General features: G+C 58.2%; 1 protein-coding gene across 1 annotated transcript in view; it reads right to left on the reverse strand.

The window, feature by feature from the left end:
* Positions 1 to 22,078, reverse strand: part of LOC134983671 (zinc finger protein 585A-like) — a 265,558-nt gene that overhangs the window by 23,028 nt on the left and 220,452 nt on the right. The gene's annotated exons all lie outside the window — the stretch shown is intronic.

The following is a 22,078-nucleotide window of genomic DNA, read 5'->3' on the forward strand; positions in this document are numbered from 1 at the left end:
TGCGGAAAGCCAGACATGGAATACTGTCTCAAAGAGACCGCGGCCGCATGCGCCCCGTGTGATTGCACAGATCACCTAGCCCTAGAAATGGCTCTGATGGCAGAAGACTGGGGTGCGGCAGGAGATAGGTGAAGGGGCAACAGGAGAATGACAGGGAGCGGCAGGTTAGAAGGGCAGCAGGGACAGACATTGGGCAGCAGGTGAGGGACAGATAGGGCAGCAGGTGAGGGGGCATTAGCAGAATGTCAGAGGCCTTAAGAGAATGTCAGGGGCAGCAGATGACAGACCGACAGCAGGTGAGGGGGCATTAGGAAAAAGTCAGGGGCAGCAGGTGAGGGGGCATTAGGAAAAAGTCAGGGGCAGCAGGTGAGGGGGCATTAGGAAAAAGTCAGGGGTAGCAGGTGAGGGGGCATTAGGAGAATGTCAGAGGCATTAGGAGAATGTCAGGGGCAGCAGATGACAGACCGACAGCAGGTGAGGGGGCATTAGGAGAATGTCAGGGGCAGCAGGTGAGGGGGCATTAGGAGAATGTCAGGGGCATTAGGAGAATGTCAGAGGCAGCAGATGACAGACCGACAGCAGGTGAGGGGGCATTAGGAGAATGTCAGGGGAAGCAGGTGAGGGGGCATTAGGAGAATGTCAGGGGCATTAGGAGAATGTCAGAGGCAGCAGATGACAGACCGACAGCAGGTGAGGGGGCATTAGGAGAATGTCAGGGGCAGCAGGTGAGGGGGCATTAAGAGAATGTCAGAGGCAGCAGGTGAGGGGGCATTAAGAGAATGTAAGGGGCAGCAGGTGAGGGGGCATTAAGAGAATGTCAGGGGCAGCAGGTGAGGGGGCATTAGGAGAATGTTAGGGGCAGCAGGTGAGGGGGCATTAGGAGAATGTCAGGGGCAGCAGGTGAGGGGGCATTAGGAGAATGTCAGAGGCAGCAGGTGAGGGGGCATTAAGAGAATGTAAGGGGCAGCAGGTGAGGGGGCATTAAGAGAATGTCAGGGGCAGCAGGTGAGGGGGCATTAGGAGAATGTCAGGGGCATTAGGAGAATGTCAGGGGCAGCAGATGACAGACCGACAGCAGGTGAGGGGGCATTAGGAAAAAGTCAGGGGCAGCAGGTGAGGGGGCATTAGGAAAAAGTCAGGGGCAGCAGGTGAGGGGGCATTAGGAAAAAGTCAGGGGCAGCAGGTGAGGGGGCATTAGGAAAAAGTCAGGGGCAGCAGGTGAGGGGGCATTAGGAAAAAGTCAGGGGCAGCAGGTGAGGGGGCATTAGAAAAAAGTCAGGGGCAGCAGGTGAGGGGGCATTAGGAAAAAGTCAGGGGCAGCAGGTGAGGGGGCATTAGGAAAAAGTCAGGGGCAGCAGGTGAGGGGGCATTAGGAAAAAGTCAGGGGCAGCAGGTGAGGGGGCATTAGGAAAAAGTCAGGGGCAGCAGGTGAGGGGGCATTAGGAAAAAGTCAGGGGCAGCAGGTGAGGGGGCATTAGGAGAATGTCAGGGGCAGCAGATGACAGACCGACAGCAGGTGAGGGGGCATTAGGAGAATGTCAGGGGCAGCAGGTGAGGGGGTATTAAAATGTAGGGACAGCAGGTGAGGCGTATTAGGAGAATGTAGGGGCAGTAGGTTACAGACAGGGGCAGCAGGTGAGGGGGCATTAGGAGAATGTCAGGAGCAGCAGGTGAGGGGGCATTAGGAGAATGTCAGGAGCAGCAGGTGAGGGGGCATTAGGAGAATGTCAGGGGAAGCAGGTGAGGGGGCATTAGGAGAATGTCAGGGGCAGCAGGTGAGGGGGCATTAGGAGAATGTCAGAGGCAGCAGATGACAGACCGACAGCAGGCGAGGGGGCATTAGGAGAATGTCAGGGGCAGCAGGTGAGGGGGTATGAAAATGTAGGGACAGCAGGTGAGGCGTATTAGGAGAATGTAGGGGCAGTAGGTTACAGACAGGGGCAGCAGGTGAGGGGGCATTAGGAGAATGTCAGGGGCAGCAGGTGAGGGGGCATTAGGAGAATGTCAGGGGCAGCAGGTGAGGGGGCATTAAGAGAATGTCAGGGGCAGCAGGTGAGGGGGCATTAAGAGAATGTCAGAGGCAGCAGGTGAGGGGGCATTAAGAGAATGTAAGAGGCAGCAGGTGAGGGGGCATTAAGAGAATGTCAGGGGCAGCAGGTGAGGGGGCATTAGGAGAATGTCAGGGGCAGCAGGTGAGGGGGCATTAGGAGAATGTCAGGGGCAGCAGATGACAGACCGACAGCAGGTGAGGGGGCATTAGGAAAAAGTCAGGGGCAGCAGGTGAGGGGGCATTAGGAAAAAGTCAGGGGCAGCAGGTGAGGGGGCATTAGGAAAAAGTCAGGGGCAGCAGGTGAGGGGGCATTAGGAAAAAGTCAGGGGCAGCAGGTGAGGGGGCATTAGGAAAAAGTCAGGGGCAGCAGGTGAGGGGGCATTAGGAAAAAGTCAGGGGCAGCAGGTGAGGGGGCATTAGGAAAAAGTCAGGGGCAGCAGGTGAGGGGGCATTAGGAAAAAGTCAGGGGCAGCAGGTGAGGGGGCATTAGGAGAATGTCAGAGGCATTAGGAGAATGTCAGAGGCAGCAGATGACAGACCGACAGCAGGTGAGGGGGCATTAGGAGAATGTCAGGGGCAGCAGGTGAGGGGGTATTAAAATGTAGGGACAGCAGGTGAGGCGTATTAGGAGAATGTAGGGGCAGTAGGTTACAGACAGGGGCAGCAGGTGAGGGGGCATTAGGAGAATGTCAGGAGCAGCAGGTGAGGGGGCATTAGGAGAATGTCAGGGGAAGCAGGTGAGGGGGCATTAGGAGAATGTCAGGGGCAGCAGGTGAGGGGGCATTAGGAGAATGTCAGGGGCATTAGGAGAATGTCAGGGGCATTAGGAGAATGTCAGGGGCATTAGGAGAATGTCAGGGGCAGCAGGTGAGGGGGCATTAGGAGAATGTCAGGGGCATTAGGAGAATGTCAGGGGCAGCAGGTGAGGGGGCATTAGGAGAATGTCAGGGGCATTAGGAGAATGTCAGGGGCAGCAGATGACAGACCGACAGCAGGTGAGGGGGCATTAGGAAAAAGTCAGGGGCAGCAGGTGAGGGGGCATTAGGAAAAAGTCAGGGGCAGCAGGTGAGGGGGCATTAGGAGAATGTCAGAGGCATTAGGAGAATGTCAGAGGCAGCAGATGACAGACCGACAGCAGGTGAGGGGGCATTAGGAGAATGTCAGGGGCAGCAGGTGAGGGGGTATTAAAATGTCAGGGGCAGCAGGTGAGGGGCATTAGGAGAATGTCAGGGGCAGCAGGTGAGGGGGCATTAGGAAAATGTCAGGGGAAGCAGGTGAGGGGGCATTAGGAGAATGTCAGGGGAAGCAGGTGAGGGGGCATTAGGAGAATGTCAGGGGAAGCAGGTGAGGGGGCATTAGGAGAATGTCAGGGGCAGCAGGTGAGGGGGCATTAGGAGAATGTCAGGGGCAGCAGGTGAGGGGGCATTAGGAGAATGTCAGGGGAAGCAGGTGAGGGGGCATTAGGAGAATGTCAGGGGAAGCAGGTGAGGGGGCATTAGGAGAATGTCAGGGGAAGCAGGTGAGGGGGCATTAGGAGAATGTCAGGGGAAGCAGGTGAGGGGGCATTAGGAGAATGTCAGGGGAAGCAGGTGAGGGGGCATTAGGAGAATGTAAGAGGCAGCAGGTGAGGGAGCATTAGGAGAATGCAAGAGGCAGCAGGTGAGGGAGCATTAGGAGAATGTAAGAGGCAGCAGGTGAGGGAGCATTAGGAGAATGTCAGGGGAAGCAGGTGAGGGGGCATTAGGAGAATGTCAGGGGAAGCAGGTGAGGAGGCATTAGGAGAATGTCAGGGGCAGCAGGTGAGGGGGCATTAGGAGAATGTCAGGGGCAGCAGGTGAGGGGGCATTAGGAGAATGTCAGGGGCAGCAGGTGAGGGGGCATTAGGAAAAAGTCAGGGGCAGCAGGTGAGGGGGCATTAGGAAAAAGTCAGGGGCAGCAGGTGAGGGGGCATTAGGAAAAAGTCAGGGGCAGCAGGTGAGGGGGCATTAGGAAAAAGTCAGGGGCAGCAGGTGAGGGGGCATTAGGAAAAAGTCAGGGGCAGCAGGTGAGGGGGCATTAGGAAAAAGTCAGGGGCAGCAGGTGAGGGGGCATTAGGAAAAAGTCAGGGGCAGCAGGTGAGGGGGCATTAGGAAAAAGTCAGGGGCAGCAGGTGAGGGGGCATTAGGAAAAAGTCAGGGGCAGCAGGTGAGGGGGCATTAGGAAAAAGTCAGGGGCAGCAGGTGAGGGGGCATTAGGAAAAAGTCAGGGGCAGCAGGTGAGGGGGCATTAGGAAAAAGTCAGGGGCAGCAGGTGAGGGGGCATTAGGAAAAAGTCAGGGGCAGCAGGTGAGGGGGCATTAGGAAAAAGTCAGGGGCAGCAGGTGAGGGGGCATTAGGAAAAAGTCAGGGGCAGCAGGTGAGGGGGCATTAGGAAAAAGTCAGGGGCAGCAGGTGAGGGGGCATTAGGAAAAAGTCAGGGGCAGCAGGTGAGGGGGCATTAGGAAAAAGTCAGGGGCAGCAGGTGAGGGGGCATTAGGAGAATGTCAGAGGCATTAGGAGAATGTCAGAGGCAGCAGATGACAGACCGACAGCAGGTGAGGGGGCATTAGGAGAATGTCAGGGGCAGCAGGTGAGGGGGTATTAAAATGTAGGGACAGCAGGTGAGGCGTATTAGGAGAATGTAGGGGCAGTAGGTTACAGACAGGGGCAGCAGGTGAGGGGGCATTAGGAGAATGTCAGGGGCAGCAGGTGAGGGGGCATTAGGAGAATGTCAGGGGCAGCAGGTGAGGGGGCATTAGGAGAATGTCAGGGGCAGCAGGTGAGGGGGCATTAGGAGAATGTCAGGGGCAGCAGGTGAGGGGGCATTAGGAGAATGTCAGGGGCAGCAGGTGAGGGGGCATTAGGAGAATGTCAGGGGCAGCAGGTGAGGGGGCATTAGGAGAATGTCAGGGGCAGCAGGTGAGGGGGCATTAGGAGAATGTCAGGGGCAGCAGGTGAGGGGGCATTAGGAGAATGTCAGGGGCAGCAGGTGAGGGGGCATTAGGAGAATGTCAGGGGCAGCAGGTGAGGGGGCATTAGGAGAATGTCAGGGGCAGCAGGTGAGGGGGCATTAGGAGAATGTCAGGGGCAGCAGGTGAGGGGGCATTAGGAGAATGTCAGGGGCAGCAGGTGAGGGGGCATTAGGAGAATGTCAGGGGCAGCAGGTGAGGGGGCATTAGGAGAATGTCAGGGGCAGCAGGTGAGAGGGCATTAGGAGAATGTCAGGGGCAGCAGGTGAGGGGGCATTAGGAGAATGTCAGGGGCAGCAGGTGAGGGGGCATTAGGAGAATGTCAGGGGCAGCAGGTGAGGGGGCATTAGGAGAATGTCAGGGGCAGCAGGTGAGGGGGCATTAGGAGAATGTCAGGGGCAGCAGGTGAGGGGGCATTAGGAGAATGTCAGGGGCAGCAGGTGAGGGGGCATTAGGAGAATGTCAGGGGCAGCAGGTGAGGGGGCATTAGGAGAATGTCAGGGGCAGCAGGTGAGGGGGCATTAGGAGAATGTCAGGGGCAGCAGGTGAGGGGGCATTAGGAGAATGTCAGGGGCAGCAGGTGAGGGGGCATTAGGAGAATGTCAGGGGCAGCAGGTGAGGGGGCATTAGGAGAATGTCAGAGGCAGCAGGTGAGGGGGCATTAGGAGAATGTCAGAGGCAGCAGGTGAGGGGGCATTAGGAGAATGTCAGAGGCAGCAGGTGAGGGGGGAATTAAAATGTAGGGGCAGCAGGTGAGGGGTATTAGGAGAATGTAGGGGCAGTAGGTTACAGACAGGGGCAGCAGCTGAGGGGGCATTGGGAGAATGTCAGGGGCAGCAGCTGAGGGGGCATTGGGAGAATGTCAGGGGCAGCAGCTGAGGGGGCATTGGGAGAATGTCAGAGGCAGCAGGTGAGGGGGCATTAGGAGAATGTCAGAGGTAGCAGGTGAGGGGGCATTAGGAGAATGTCAGAGGCAGCAGGTGAGGGGGAATTAAAATGTAGGGGCAGCAGGTGAGGGGTATTAGGAGAATGTAGGGGCAGTAGGTTACAGACAGGGGCAGCAGCTGAGGGGGCATTGGGAGACTAAGAGCAGCAGGTGAGGGGGCATTAGGAGAATGTAAGAGGCAGCAGGTGAGGGGGCATTAGGAGAATGTCAGAGGCAGCAGGTGAGGGGGGAATTAAAATGTAGGGGCAGCAGGTGAGGGGTATTAGGAGAATGTAGGGGCAGTAGGTTACAGACAGGGGCAGCAGCTGAGGGGGCATTGGGAGAATGTCAGGGGCAGCAGCTGAGGGGGCATTGGGAGAATGTCAGAGGCAGCAGGTGAGGGGGCATTAGGAGAATGTCAGAGGTAGCAGGTGAGGGGGCATTAGGAGAATGTCAGAGGCAGCAGGTGAGGGGGAATTAAAATGTAGGGGCAGCAGGTGAGGGGTATTAGGAGAATGTAGGGGCAGTAGGTTACAGACAGGGGCAGCAGCTGAGGGGGCATTGGGAGACTAAGAGGCAGCAGGTGAGGGGGCATTAGGAGAATGTAAGAGGCAGCAGGTGAGGGGGCATTAGGAGAATGTCAGAGGCAGCAGGTGAGGGGGCATTAGGAGAATGTCAGAGGCAGCAGGTGAGGGGGCATTAGGAGAATGTCAGAGGCAGCAGGTGAGGGGGCATTAGGAGAATGTCAGAGGCAGCAGGTGAGGGGGCATTAGGAGAATGTCAGAGGCAGCAGGTGAGGGGGCATTAGGAGAATGTCAGAGGCAGCAGGTGAGGGGGCATTAGGAGAATGTCAGAGGCAGCAGGTGAGGGGGTATTAGGAGAATGTCAGAGGCAGCAGGTGAGGGGGCATTAGGAGAATGTCAGAGGCAGCAGGTGAGGGGGCATTAGGAGAATGTCAGAGGCAGCAGGTGAGGGGGCATTAGGAGAATGTCAGAGGCAGCAGGTGAGGGGGCATTAGGAGAATGTCAGAGGCAGCAGGTGAGGGGCATTAGGAGAATGTATGGGGAAGCAGGTGAGGGGGCATTAGGAGAATGTCAGAGGCAGCAGGTGAGGGGCATTAGGAGAATGTATGGGGAAGCAGGTGAGGGGGCATTAGGAGAATGTCAGAGGCAGCAGGTGAGGGGGTGTTAGGAGAGGTTGAGGGCAGGAGAGGGGGTATTAGGAGAATGTAGGGGCAGGAGAGGGGGTATTAGGAGAATGTAGGGGCAGGAGAGGGGGTATTAGGAGAATGTAGGGGCAGAAGAGGGGGTAATAGAGGAGGATGGGGCAGAAGGGAGGGTATTAGAGGAGATGTTGGGGCAGGAGAGGGGGTATTAGGAGAGGATGAGGGCACGAGAGGGGGTATTAGGAGAGGATGGGGCAGGAGAGGGGGTTTTAGGAGAGGTTGGGGGCAGAAGAGGGGGTATTAGGAGAGGTTGGGGGCAGGAGACCGGGTATTAGGAGAGGTTGGGGGCAGAAGGGAGGGTATTAGGAGAGGTTGGGGGCAGAAGGGAGGGTATTAGGAGAGGTTGGGGGCAGAAGGGAGGGTATTAGGAGAGGTTGGGGGCAGGAGAGCGGGTATTAGGAGAGGTTGGGGGCAGGAGAGCGGGTATTAGGAGAGGTTGGGGGCAGGAGAGCGGGTATTAGGAGAGGTTGGGGCAGGAGAGCGGGTATTAGCAGAGTTTGGGGGCAGGAGAGCGGGTATTAGCAGAGTTTGGGGGCAGGAGAGCGGGTATTAGCAGAGTTTGGGGGCAGGAGAGCGGGTATTAGGAGAGGTTGGGGTCAGAAGGGAGGGTATTAGGAGAGGTTGGGGGCAGGAGAGGGAGTATTAGGGGAGAATGGGGGTTAGAAGAGAATGGGGGGCAGGAGGGGGTAATAGGAGAGGTTGGGGCAGGAGGGGGTATTAGGAGAGGTTGGGGCAGGAGAGGGGGTATTAGGGGAGGATGGGGGTTAGAAGAGAATGGGGGCAGGAGGGGGTATTAGGAGAGGTTGGGGCAGGAGAGGGGGTATTAGGAGAGGTTGGGGCAAGAGAGGGGGTATTAGGAGAGGATGGGGGTTAGAAGAGAGGGTATTAGGAGAGGATGGGGGTTAGAAGAGAATGGGGGGGCAGGAGGGGGTATTAGGAGAGGTTGGGGCAGGAGAGGGGGTATTAGGAGAGGTTGGGGCAGGAGAGGGGGTATTAGGAGAGGTTGGGGCAGGAGAGGGGGTATTAGGAGAGGTGAGGGCAAGAGAGGGGGTATTAGGAGAGGTGAGGGCAAGAGAGGGGGTATTAGGAGAGGATGGGGGCAGAAGAGGGGGTAATAGGAGAGGATGGGGGCAGGAGAGGGGGTATTAGGAGAGGTTGGGGCAGGAGAGGGGGTATTAGGAGAGGTTGGGGCAGGAGAGGGGTATTAGGAGAGGATGGGGGCAGGAGAGGGGGTATTAGGAGAGGAGAGGTTGGGGCAGGAGAGGGGGTATTAGGAGAGGATGGGGGCAGGAGAGGGGGTAATAGGAGAGGTTGGGGCAGGAGGGGGTATTAGGAGAGGTTGGGGCAGGAGAGGGGGTATTAGGGGAGGATGGGGGTTAGAAGAGAATGGGGGCAGGAGGGGGTATTAGGAGAGGTTGGGGCAGGAGAGGGGGTATTAGGAGAGGATGGGGGTTAGAAGAGAGGGTATTAGGAGAGGATGGGGGTTAGAAGAGAATGGGGGGGCAGGAGGGGGTATTAGGAGAGGTTGGGGCAGGAGAGGGGGTATTAGGAGAGGTTGGGGCAGGAGAGGGGGTATTAGGAGAGGTGAGGGCAAGAGAGGGGGTATTAGGAGAGGATGGGGGCAGGAGAGGGGGTATTAGGAGAGGTTGGGGCAGGAGAGGGGGTATTAGGAGAGGTTGGGGCAGGAGAGGGGGTATTAGGAGAGGTTGGGGCAGGAGAGGGGGTATTAGGAGAGGTTGGGGCAGGAGAGGGGGTATTAGGAGAGGATGGGGGCAGGAGAGGGGGTATTAGGAGAGGTTGGGGGCAAGAGAGGGGGTATTAGGAGAGGTTGGGGGCAAGAGAGGGGGTATTAGGAGAGGATGGGGGCAGGAGGGGGTATTAGGAGAGGATGGGGGCAGGAGAGGGGGTATTAGGAGAGGTTGGGGCAGGAGAGGGGGTATTAGGAGAGGTTGGGGCAGGAGAGGGGGTATTAGGAGAGGTTGGGGGCAGGAGAGGGGGTATTAGGAGAGGTGGGGGCAGGAGAGGGGTATTAGGAGAGGATGGGGGCAGGAGAGGGGTATTAGGAGAGGATGGGGCAGGAGAGGGGGTATTAGGAGAGGATGGGGGCAGGAGAGGGGGTATTAGGAGAGGATGGGGGCAGGAGAGGGGGTATTAGGAGAGGATGGGGGCAGGAGAGGGGGTATTAGGAGAGGATGGGGGCAGGAGAGGGGGTATTAGGAGAGGTGAGGGCAGGAGAGGGGGTATTAGGAGAGGTGGGGGCAGGAGAGGGGGTATTAGGAGAGGTGGGGGCAGGAGACAGGTGGGATGAGGGGACATTACCTGGAGGAGGAGGCGGCAGGAGGTTACACCTGGACGGAGGAATGTGTACCGCAAGTACGGGGCGGTATTTCACGTAATCGTCAGTATAGCGCACTGGATTATGGGTAGTGAGTGTGACAACTAAGCATCCAGGAGCAGCCCCGCCCTCTCTCCCTCTCATAGGCCGCTAGGCTCCGTCACTCATTTACCTCCAGCCCCGCCCGCTCACTGTCCATAGGATGCAACGTCTCGTCAGACAACAACCGCCTGCCCCGCCCACTATCCCGCCCATTGGCCGCCGTATCCTATCACTCTCCTGCCCTTTGGCCGCGGCCACGCCCACTTTCCTGTTCATAGGCCTCAGCTACCAGTCATTGTCACACTCAGCCCCGCCCTCTCCCCCTCTCATAGGCCGCAATGTCCCGTCACTCAACTAGCTCCAGCTCCGCCCACAGCACGCAGCCTCCCGTCACTCAGCCATCATTAGCCCCGCCTACTCTCTAGCCCCGGCTCCCTGTTACGTCATAATCAGCGCTAGTTCAGACTTAGCCAACATGGCGGCGCCCATAGGGAGCCGGGAACATGGCGCTTGCATCCTGATGCTGTGATGTGTGTATAATAATAATGGGTGATGTGTGGTCACAGCTGCTGTGTTACTGTCCGGGCTGCAGCCACCTAGGCTTCATATCCCAGCACACACAGTGCCAGCCATGGTGGAGAGCCAGTGTGGGACTGGGGGGTGATGGGCCCATGGGGGGAATGTAGTGACAGGGGCCCATGGGGGGAATGTAGTGACTGGGGCCCATGGGGAGGAATGTAGTGACAGGGGCCCATGGGGGGAATGTAGTGATAGAGGCCCATGGGTGGAACTGTAGTGACAGGGGCCCATGGGCGGATGTATTGACAGGGGCCCTTGGGAGGGGGGTGTAGTGACGGGCCCATGGGGAAAATGTAGTGATAGGGGCCCATGGGGAAAATGTAGTGATAGGGGCTCATGGGGGGGAATGTAGTGACAGGGGCCCATGGGGAAAATGTACTGACCGGGGACCATAGAGGGAATGTAGTGACAGAGGCCCATGGGGGGATGTAGTGACAGAGGCCCATGGGGGGATGTAGTGACAGGGGCCCATGGGGGCATGTAGTGACAGGGGCCCATGGGGGCATGTAGTGACAGGGGCCATTGGGGGGAATGTAGTGACAGGGGTCCATCGTGGGATGTAGTGACAGGCCCATGGGGGGGTGTAGTGACAGGGGCCCATGTTGGGATGTAGTGACAGGGGCCATTGGGGGGAATGTAGTGACAGGGGCCATTGGGGGGAATGTAGTGACAGGGGCCCATGGGGGGAATGTAGTGACAGGGGCCCATGGGGGGATGTAGTGACAGGGGCCCATGGGGGGAATGTAGTGACCGGGGCCCATGGGGGGAATGTAGTGACAGGGGCCCATGGGGGGAATGTAGTGACAGGGGCCCTTGGGGGGAATGTAGTGACAGGGGTCCATGGGGGGATGTAGTGACAGGCCCATGGGGGGTTGTAGTGACAGGGGCCCATGGGGGGATGTAGTGATAGGGGCCCATGGGGGATGTAGTGATAGGGGCCATTGGGGGGAATGTAGTGACAGGGGCCCATGGGGGGAATGTAGTGATAGGTGCCAGTTGGGGGTTGTAGTGACAGGGGCCCATGGGGGGAATGTAGTGACCGGGGCCCATGGGGGGACTGTAGTGACCGGGGCCCATGGGCGGAATGTAGTGACAGAGGCCCATGGGGGGGGATGTAGTGACAGAGGCTCATGGGGGGGGATGTAGTGACAGAGGCTCATGGGGGGGGATGTAGTGACAGAGGCCCATGGGGGGGCTAGGGACAGAGGCCCATGGGGGGGGTCAGCATTATGAGGGACTGCTGACTCCAGAGTGCCATTAGAGAAGTTAGGGGTGTCCCCAGGGTAGCTTGCTCACAGATGCTGCAGGAGCCGTTATCATGTGACCTTACACCGGGCAACTAGACCCAGACATACTGTATGTGTAATTGTTCATGGGGTGGGTGTGGGGTGCGGTGGCCCCTATGTTGGTATGGCCAGGCGGCTTCAGGTTGGCACACCCTAACACTTTATTACCACTTATGATTTTCCCTATCACTTTGTATATATGTTTGTATGATTTAAATCACAGTTCACCTACATAGCACTAATGTGTTTCTTATTAACCCCTAGTACTATTCACTTGTGTGCTGACCTGGGGTAGCCGACCTGTGCCGACGTGATGGGGTCCGGCACCCCGGACCCATACCTAGTATTAGGGACCCCCAGTGACAGAGACGCCTTGCCGATCGGCCTGGGGGCTTAACCCTATATGTGCAGATATACGCAACTAAGATCTCCGTATTATCTGATTATTATGTAGTGTTATTTCTCAGTGTGCATTCTGGAGAGAAAATGTTTTGTCTTACCCAGAATTACCCCTCACGTGTATCACCTGAGTGACATCACAATCTGATTGAGCAGCTTGCCAATATATGTGCAGTATAGTAACTGCTGTCATGCAGGATAATGTAGCAATGCCCTGTAGGGAACACACCATAGTCCTGTGCAGTATAATGTCACATGTGTAATGTACAATCCATGTGCACAGTCTGACACCTAGGGGAGAGGGGGGGGGCCCTCAGGCAGTGAGGGGGGCCAGTCCTGTACTGTGGACAACCATTAAATGGGCCAGTCCTGTACTGTGGACAACCATTAGATCTCCACCATCGATGGCAAAACCATCTGCCATTGGGTTACCCCATTGCCCGCTCTCCTACCCTCCTCAGGCCAGGTTCTCATTACACCAAATTTATCACCTGAGCACTTCTTGCATTTTAATATAACAATTACCACCTTCCGCACACCCTCCAGCAGCCCCCACTAATGTCACCCGCCCGTCACCCCAACAATATTACCCACATATACACTGCCTCCAGCAGCCCCTGCTACTGCACTACTGCCACCCACCCTGTCTCCCCCCTCTGACACCTCAGTGCTGCATGGGGACAATATTACCCACATATACACTGCCTCCAACAGCCCCTGTCTCCCCCCTCTGACACCTCAGCACTGCATGGGGACAATATTACCCACATATACACTGCCTCTTGCAGCCCCCACTACTGCACTACTGCCACCCACCCTGTCTCCCCCCTCTGACACCTCAGTGCTGCATGGGGACAAGATTACCCACATATACACTGCCTCCAGCAGCCCCCACTACTGCACTACTGCCACCCACCCTGTCTCCACCCTCTGACACCTCAGTGCTGCATGGGGACAATATTACCCACATATACACTGCCTCCAGCAGCCCCCACTACTGCACTACTGCCACCCACCCTGTCTCCCCCCTCTGACACCTCAGTGCTGCATGGGGACAATATTACCCACATATACACTGCCTCCAGCAGCCCCCACTACTGCACTACTGCCACCCACCCTGTCTCCCCCCTCTGACACCTCAGCGCTGCATGGGGACAAGATTACCCACATATACACTGCCTCCAGCAGCCCCCAGTACTGCACTACTGCCACCCACCCTGTCTCCCCCCTCTGACACCTCAGTGCTGCATGGGGACAAGATTACCCACATATACACTGCCTCCAGCAGCCCCCGCTACTGCACTACTGCCACCCACCCTGTCTCCCCCCTCTGACACCTCAGCGCTGCATGGGGACAAGATTACCCACATAGACACTGCCTCCAGCAGCCCCCGCTACTGCACTACTGCCACCCACCCTGTCTCCCCCCTCTGACACCTCAGAGCTCCATGGGGACAAGATTACCCACATATACACTGCCTCCAGCAGCCCCCGCTACTGCACTACTGCCACCCACCCTGTCTCCCCCCTCTGACACCTCAGTGCTGCATGGGAACAAAATTACCCACATATACACTGCCTCCAGCAGCCCCCACTACTGCACTACTGCCATCCACCCTGTCTCCCCTCTGATACCTCAGCGCTGCATGGGGACAAGATTACCCACATATACACTGCCTCCAGCAGCCCCCGCTACTACACTACTGCCACCCACCCTGTCTCCCCCCTCTGACACCTCAGCGCTGCATGGGGACAAGATTACCCACATAGACACTGCCTCCAGCAGCCCCCGCTACTGCACTACTGCCACCCACCCTGTCTCCCCCCTCTGACACCTCAGTGCTGCATGGGGACAAGATTACCCACATATACACTGCCTCCAGCAGCCCCCACTACTGCACTACTGCCACCCACCCTGTCTCCACCCTCTGACACCTCAGTGCTGCATGGGGACAATATTACCCACATATACACTGCCTCCAGCAGCCCCCACTACTGCACTACTGCCACCCACCCTGTCTCCCCCCTCTGACACCTCAGTGCTGCATGGGGACAATATTACCCACATATACACTGCCTCCAGCAGCCCCCACTACTGCACTACTGCCACCCACCCTGTCTCCCCCCTCTGACACCTCAGCGCTGCATGGGGACAAGATTACCCACATATACACTGCCTCCAGCAGCCCCCAGTACTGCACTACTGCCACCCACCCTGTCTCCCCCCTCTGACACCTCAGTGCTGCATGGGGACAAGATTACCCACATATACACTGCCTCCAGCAGCCCCCGCTACTGCACTACTGCCACCCACCCTGTCTCCCCCCTCTGACACCTCAGCGCTGCATGGGGACAAGATTACCCACATAGACACTGCCTCCAGCAGCCCCCGCTACTGCACTACTGCCACCCACCCTGTCTCCCCCCTCTGACACCTCAGAGCTCCATGGGGACAAGATTACCCACATATACACTGCCTCCAGCAGCCCCCGCTACTGCACTACTGCCACCCACCCTGTCTCCCCCTCTGACACCTCAGTGCTGCATGGGGACAAGATTACCCACATATACACTGCCTCCAGCAGCCCCCAGTACTGCACTACTGCCACCCACCCTGTCTCCCCCCTCTGACACCTCAGCACTGCATGGGGACAAGATTACCCACATATACACTGCCTCCAGCAGCCCCCGCTACTGCACTACTGCCACCCACCCTGTCTCCCCCCTCTGACACCTCAGTGCTGCATGGGGACAATATTACCCACATATACACTGCCTCCAGCAGCCCCCACTACTGCACTACTGCCACCCACCCTGTCTCGCCCCTCTGACACCTCAGTGCTGCATGGGGACAAGATTACCCACATATACACTGCCTCCAGCAGCCCCCACTACTGCACTACTGCCACCCACCCTGTCTCCACCCTCTGACACCTCAGTGCTGCATGGGGACAATATTACCCACATATACACTGCCTCCAGCAGCCCCCACTACTGCACTACTGCCACCCACCCTGTCTCCCCCCTCTGACACCTCAGTGCTGCATGGGGACAATATTACCCACATATACACTGCCTCCAGCAGCCCCCAGTACTGCACTACTGCCACCCACCCTGTCTCCCCCCTCTGACACCTCAGCACTGCATGGGGACAAGATTACCCACATAGACACTGCCTCCAGCAGCCCCCACTACTGCACTACTGCCACCCACCCTGTCTCCACCCTCTGACACCTCAGTGCTGCATGGGGACAATATTACCCACATATACACTGCCTCCAGCAGCCCCCACTACTGCACTACTGCCACCCACCCTGTCTCCCCCCTCTGACACCTCAGTGCTGCATGGGGACAATATTACCCACATATACACTGCCTCCAGCAGCCCCCACTACTGCACTACTGCCACCCACCCTGTCTCCCCCCTCTGACACCTCAGCGCTGCATGGGGACAAGATTACCCACATATACACTGCCTCCAGCAGCCCCAGTACTGCACTACTGCCACCCACCCTGTCTCCCCCCTCTGACACCTCAGTGCTGCATGGGGACAAGATTACCCACATATACACTGCCTCCAGCAGCCCCCGCTACTGCACTACTGCCACCCACCCTGTCTCCCCCCTCTGACACCTCAGCGCTGCATGGGGACAAGATTACCCACATAGACACTGCCTCCAGCAGCCCCCGCTACTGCACTACTGCCACCCACCCTGTCTCCCCCCTCTGACACCTCAGAGCTCCATGGGGACAAGATTACCCACATATACACTGCCTCCAGCAGCCCCCGCTACTGCACTACTGCCACCCACCCTGTCTCCCCCCTCTGACACCTCAGTGCTGCATGGGAACAAAATTACCCACATATACACTGCCTCCAGCAGCCCCCACTACTGCACTACTGCCATCCACCCTGTCTCCCCCTCTGATACCTCAGCGCTGCATGGGGACAAGATTACCCACATATACACTGCCTCCAGCAGCCCCCGCTACTGCACTACTGCCACCCACCCTGTCTCCCCCCTCTGACACCTCAGCGCTGCATGGGGACAAGATTACCCACATAGACACTGCCTCCAGCAGCCCCCGCTACTGCACTACTGCCACCCACCCTGTCTCCCCCCTCTGACACCTCAGTGCTGCATGGGGACAAGATTACCCACATATACACTGCCTCCAGCAGCCCCCACTACTGCACTACTGCCACCCACCCTGTCTCCCCCCTCTGACACCTCAGCGCTGCATGGGGACAATATTACCCACATATACACTGCCTCCAGCAGCCCCCGCTACTGCACTACTGCCACCCACCCTGTCTCCCCCCTCTGATACCTCAGTGCTGCATGGGGACAAGAATACCCACATATACACTGCCTCCAGCAGCCCCCAGTACTGCACTACTGCCACCCACCCTGTCTCCCCCCTCTGACACCTCAGTGCTGCATGGGGACAATATTACCCACATATACACTGCCTCCAGTAGCCCCCGCTACTGCACTACTGCCACCCACCCTGTCTCCCCCCTCTGACACCTCAGTGCTGCATGGGGACAAGATTACCCACATAGACACTGCCTCCAGCAGCCCCCGCTACTGCACTACTGCCACCCACCCTGTCTCCCCCCTCTGATACCTCAGCGCTGCATGGGGACAAGATTACCCACATAGACACTGCCTCCAGCAGCCCCCGCTACTGCACTACTGCCACCCACCCTGTCTCCCCCCTCTGACACCTCAGTGCTGCATGGGGACAAGATTACCCACATAGACACTGCCTCCAGCAGCCCCCGCTACTGCACTACTGCCACCCACCCTGTCTCCCCCCTCTGATACCTCAGCGCTGCATGGGGACAAGATTACCCACATAGACACTGCCTCCAGCAGCCCCCGCTACTGCACTACTGCCACCCACCCTGTCTCCCCCCTCTGACACCTCAGTGCTGCATGGGGACAAGATTACCCACATAGACACTGCCTCCAGCAGCCCCCACTACTGCACTACTGCCACCCACCCTGTCTCCCCCCTCTGACACCTCAGTGCTGCATGGGGACAAGATTACCCACATATACACTGCCTCCAGCAGCCCCCACTACTGCACTACTGCCACCCACCCTGTCTCCCCCCTCTGACACCTCAGTGCTGCATGGGGACAAGATTACCCACATAGACACTGCCTCTGGCAGACCCCACTACTGCCACCCACCCTGTCTCCCCCCTCTGACACCTCAGTGCTGCATGGGGACAAGATTAAACACATATACACTGCCTCCAGCAGCCCCCACTACTGCACTACTGCCATCCACCCTGTCTCCACCCTCTGACACCTCAGTGCTGCATGGGGACAATATTACCCACATAGACACTGCCTCCAGCAGCCCCCGCTACTGCACTACTGCCACCCCACCCTGTCTCCACCTCTGACACCTCAGTGCTGCATGGGGACAAGATTACCCACATATACACTGCCTCCAGCAGCCCCCACTACTGCACTACTGCCACCCACCCTGTCTCCCCCCTCTGACACCTCAGCGCTGCATGGGGACAAGATTACCCACATATACACTGCCTCCAGCAGCCCCCACTACTGCACTACTGCCACCCACCCTGTCTCCCCCCTCTGACACCTCAGTGCTGCATGGGGACAATATTACCCACATATACACTGCCTCCAGCAGCCCCCGCTACTGCACTACTGCCCCACCGTCCTGTCTCCCCCCTCTGACACCTCAGTGCTGCATGGGGACAATATTACCCACATAGACACTGCCACCAGCAGCCCCCACTACTGCACTACTGCCACCCACCCTGTCTCCCCCTTCTGACACCTCAGCGCTGCATGGGGACAAGGTTACCCACATAGACACTGCCTCCAGCAGCCCCCACTACTGCACTACTGCCACCATCCTGTCTCCCCCTCTGACACCTCAGCGCTGCATGGGGACAAGATTACCCACATAGACACTGCCTCCAGCAGCCCCCACTACTGCACTACTGCCACCCACCCTGTCTCCCCCCTCTGACACCTCAGTGCTGCATGGGGACAAGGTTACCCACATAGACACTGCCTCCAGCAGCCCCCACTACTGCACTACTGCCACCCACCCTGTCTCCCCCCTCTGACACCTCAGCGCTGCATGGGGACAATATTACCCACATAGACACTGCCTCCAGCAGCCCCCACTACTGCACTACTGCCACCCACCCTGTCTCCCCCCTCTGACACCTCAGCGCTGCATGGGGACAATATTACCCACATATACACTGCCTCCAGCAGCCCCCACTACTGCACTACTGCCACCCACCCTGTCTCCCCCCTCTGACACCTCAGTGCTGCATGGGGACAAGATTACCCACATATACACTGCCTCCAGCAGCCCCCGCTACTGCACTACTGCCACCCACCCTGTCTCCCCCCTCTGACACCTCAGTGCTGCATGGGGACAAGGTTACCCACATAGACACTGCCTCCAGCAGCCCCCACTACTGCACTACTGCTTTCCACCCTGTCTCCCCCCCTCTGACACCTCAGCTCTGCATGGGGACAAGATTACCCACATAGACACTGCCTCCAGCAGCCCCCACTACTGCACTACTGCCACCCACCCTGTCTCCCCCTCTGACACCTCAGCGCTGCATGGGGACAAGATTACCCACATATACACTGCCTCCAGCAGCCCCCACTACTGCACTACTGCCACCCACCCTGTCTCCCCCCTCTGACACCTCAGTGCTGCATGGGGACAATATTACCCACATAGACACTGCCACCAGCAGCCCCCAGTACTGCACTACTGCCACCCACCCTGTCTCCCCCCTCTGACACCTCAGCACTGCATGGGGACAAGATTACCCACATATACACTGCCTCCAGCAGCCCCCGCTACTGCACTACTGCCACCCACCCTGTCTCCCCCCTCTGACACCTCAGCGCTGCATGGGGACAAGCTTACCCACATAGACACTGCCTCCAGCAGCCCCCAGTACTGCACTACTGCCACCCACCCTGTCTCCCCCTCTGACACCTCAGTGCTGCATGGGGACAAGATTACCCACATATACACTGCCTCCAGCAGCCCCCACTACTGCACTACTGCCCCACCGTCCTGTCGCCCCCCTCTGACACCTCAGCGCTGCATGGGGACAAGATTACCCACATATACACTGCCTCCAGCACCCCCGCTACTGCACTACTGCCACCACCCTGTCTCCCCCCTCTGACACCTCAGCGCTGCATGGGGACAAGGTTACCCACATAGACACTGCCTCCAGCAGCCCCCAGTACTGCACTACTGCCACCCACCCTGTCTCCCCCCTCTGACACCTCAGCGCTGCATGGGGACAAGATTACCCACATATACACTGCCTCCAGCAGCCCCCAGTACTGCACTACTGCCACCCACCCTGTCTCCCCCCTCTGACACCTCAGTGCTGCATGGGGACAAGATTACCCACATATACACTGCCTCCAGCAGCCCCCGCTACTGCACTACTGCCACCCACCCTGTCTCCCCCCTCTGACACCTCAGTGCTGCATGGGGACAATATTACCCACATAGACACTGCCTCCAGCAGCCCCCACTACTGCCACCCACCCTGTCTCCCCCCTCTGACACCTCAGCGCTGTATGGGGACAAGATTACCCACATATACACTGCCTCCAGCAGCCCCCACTACTGCACTACTGCCACCCAACCTGTCTCCCCCCTCTGACACCTCAGTGCTGCATGGGGACAAGAATACCCACATATACACTGCCTCCAGCAGCCCCCGCTACTGCACTACTGCCATGCACCCTGTCTCCCCCCTCTGACACCTCAGCGCTGCATGGGGACAAGATTACCCACATATACACTGCCTCCAGCAGCCCCCACTACTGCACTACTGCCACCCACCCTGTCTCCCCCCTCTGACACCTCAGTGCTGCATGGGGACAAGGTTACCCACATAGACACGGCCTCCAACAGCCCCCGCTACTGCCCAACTGCTTTCCACCCTGTCTCCCCCCTCTGACACCTCAGCGCTGCATGGGGACAAGATTACCCACATAGACACTGCCACCAGCAGCCCCCAGTACTGCACTACTGCCACCCACCCTGTCTTCCCCCTCTGACACCTCAGTGCTGCATGGGGACAAGATTACCCACATATACACTGCCTCCAGCAGCCCCCACTACTGCCACCCACCCTGTCTCCCCCCTCTGACACCTCAGTGCTGCATGGGGACAAGGTTACCCACATAGACACGGCCTCCAACAGCCCCCGCTACTGCCCAACTGCTTTCCACCCTGTCTCCCCCCTCTGACACCTCAGCGCTGCATGGGGACAAGATTACCCACATAGACACTGCCTCCAGCAGCCCCCACTACTGCACTACTGCCACCCACCCTGTCTCCCCCCTCTGACACCTCAGTGCTGCATGGGGACAAGATTACCCACATATACACTGCCTCCAGCAGCCCCCACTACTGCCACCCACCCTGTCATCCCCCTCTGACACCTCAGTGCTGCATGGGGACAAGATTACCCACATATACACTGCCTCCAGCAGCCCCCGCTACTGCACTACTGCCACCCACCCTGTCTCCCCCCTCTGACACCTCAGCGCTGCATGGGGACAAGATTACCCACATATACACTGCCTCCAGCAGCCCCCACTACTGCACTACTGCCACCCACCCTGTCTCCCCCCTCTGACACCTCAGTGCTGCATGGGGACAAGATTACCCACATAGACACTGCCTCCAGCAGCCCCTGCTACTGCACTACTGCCACCCACCCTGTCTCCCCCCTCTGACACCTCAGTGCTGCATGGGGACAAGATTACCCCACATAGACACTGCCTCCAGCAGCCCCCGCTACTTCCACCCACCCTGTCTCCCCCCTCTGACACCTCAGCACTGCATGGGGACAAGATTACCCACATATACACTGCCTCCAGCAGCCCCCACTACTGCACTACTGCCACCCACCCTGTCTCCCCCCTCTGACACCTCAGCGCTGCATGGGGACAAGATTACCCACATAGACACTGCCACTGGCAGCCCCCGCTACTGCACTACTGCCACCCACCCTGTCTCCCCCCTCTGACACCTCAGCGCTGCATGGGGACAAGATTACCCACATAGACACTGCCACTGGGAGCCCCCGCTACTGCACTACTGCCACCCACCCTGTCTCCCCCCTCTGACACCTCAGTGCTGCATGGGGACAAGATTACCCACATAGACACTGCCTCCAGCAGCCCCCGCTACTGCACTACTGCCACCCACCCTGTCTCCCCCCTCTGACACCTCAGCGCTGCATGGGGACAAGATTACCCACATAGACACTGCCTCTGGCAGCCCCCACTACTGCCCCACCGTCCTGTCTCCCCCCTCTGACACCTCAGCGCTGCATGGGGATAAGATTACCCACATATACACTGCCTCCAGCAGCCCCCGCTACTGCACTACTTCCACCCACCCTGTCTCCCCCCTCTGACACCTCAGTGCTGCATGGGAACAAAATTACCCACATATACACTGCCTCCAGCAGCCCCCAGTACTGCACTACTGCCACCCACCCTGTCTCCCCCCTCTGACACCTCAGCGCTGCATGGGGACAATATTACCCACATAGACACTGCCTCCAGCAGCCCCCACTACTGCACTACTGCCACCTACCCTGTCTCCCCCCTCTGACACCTCAGCGCTGCATGGGGACAATATTACCCACATAGACACTGCCTCCAGCAGCCCCCACTACTGCACTACTGCCACCCACCCTGTCTCCCCCCTCTGACACCTCAGTGCTGCATGGGGACAAGATTACCCACATATACCCTGCCTCCAGCAGCCCCCACTACTGCCCCACCGTCCTGTCTCCCCCCTCTGACACCTCAGCGCTGCATGGGGATAAGATTACCCACATATACACTGCCTCCAGCAGCCCCCAGTACTGCACTACTGCCACCCACACTGTCTCCCCCATCTGACACCTCAGTGCTGCATGGGGACAAGATTACCCACATATACCCTGCCTCCAGCAGCCCCCACTACTGCACTACTGCCACCCACCCTGTCTCCCCCCTCTGACACCTCAGTGCTGCATGGGGACAATATTACCCACATATACACTGCCTCCAGCAGCCCCCACTACTGCACTACTGCCACCCACCCTGTCTCCCCCTCTGACACCTCAGCGCTGCATGGGGACAAGATTACCCACATATACACTGCCTCCAGCAGCCCCCAGTACTGCACTACTGCCACC

Source organism: Pseudophryne corroboree (assembly GCF_028390025.1).
Source record: "Pseudophryne corroboree isolate aPseCor3 chromosome 3 unlocalized genomic scaffold, aPseCor3.hap2 SUPER_3_unloc_20, whole genome shotgun sequence".
In the NCBI taxonomy this organism is placed as follows: domain Eukaryota; kingdom Metazoa; phylum Chordata; class Amphibia; order Anura; family Myobatrachidae; genus Pseudophryne; species Pseudophryne corroboree.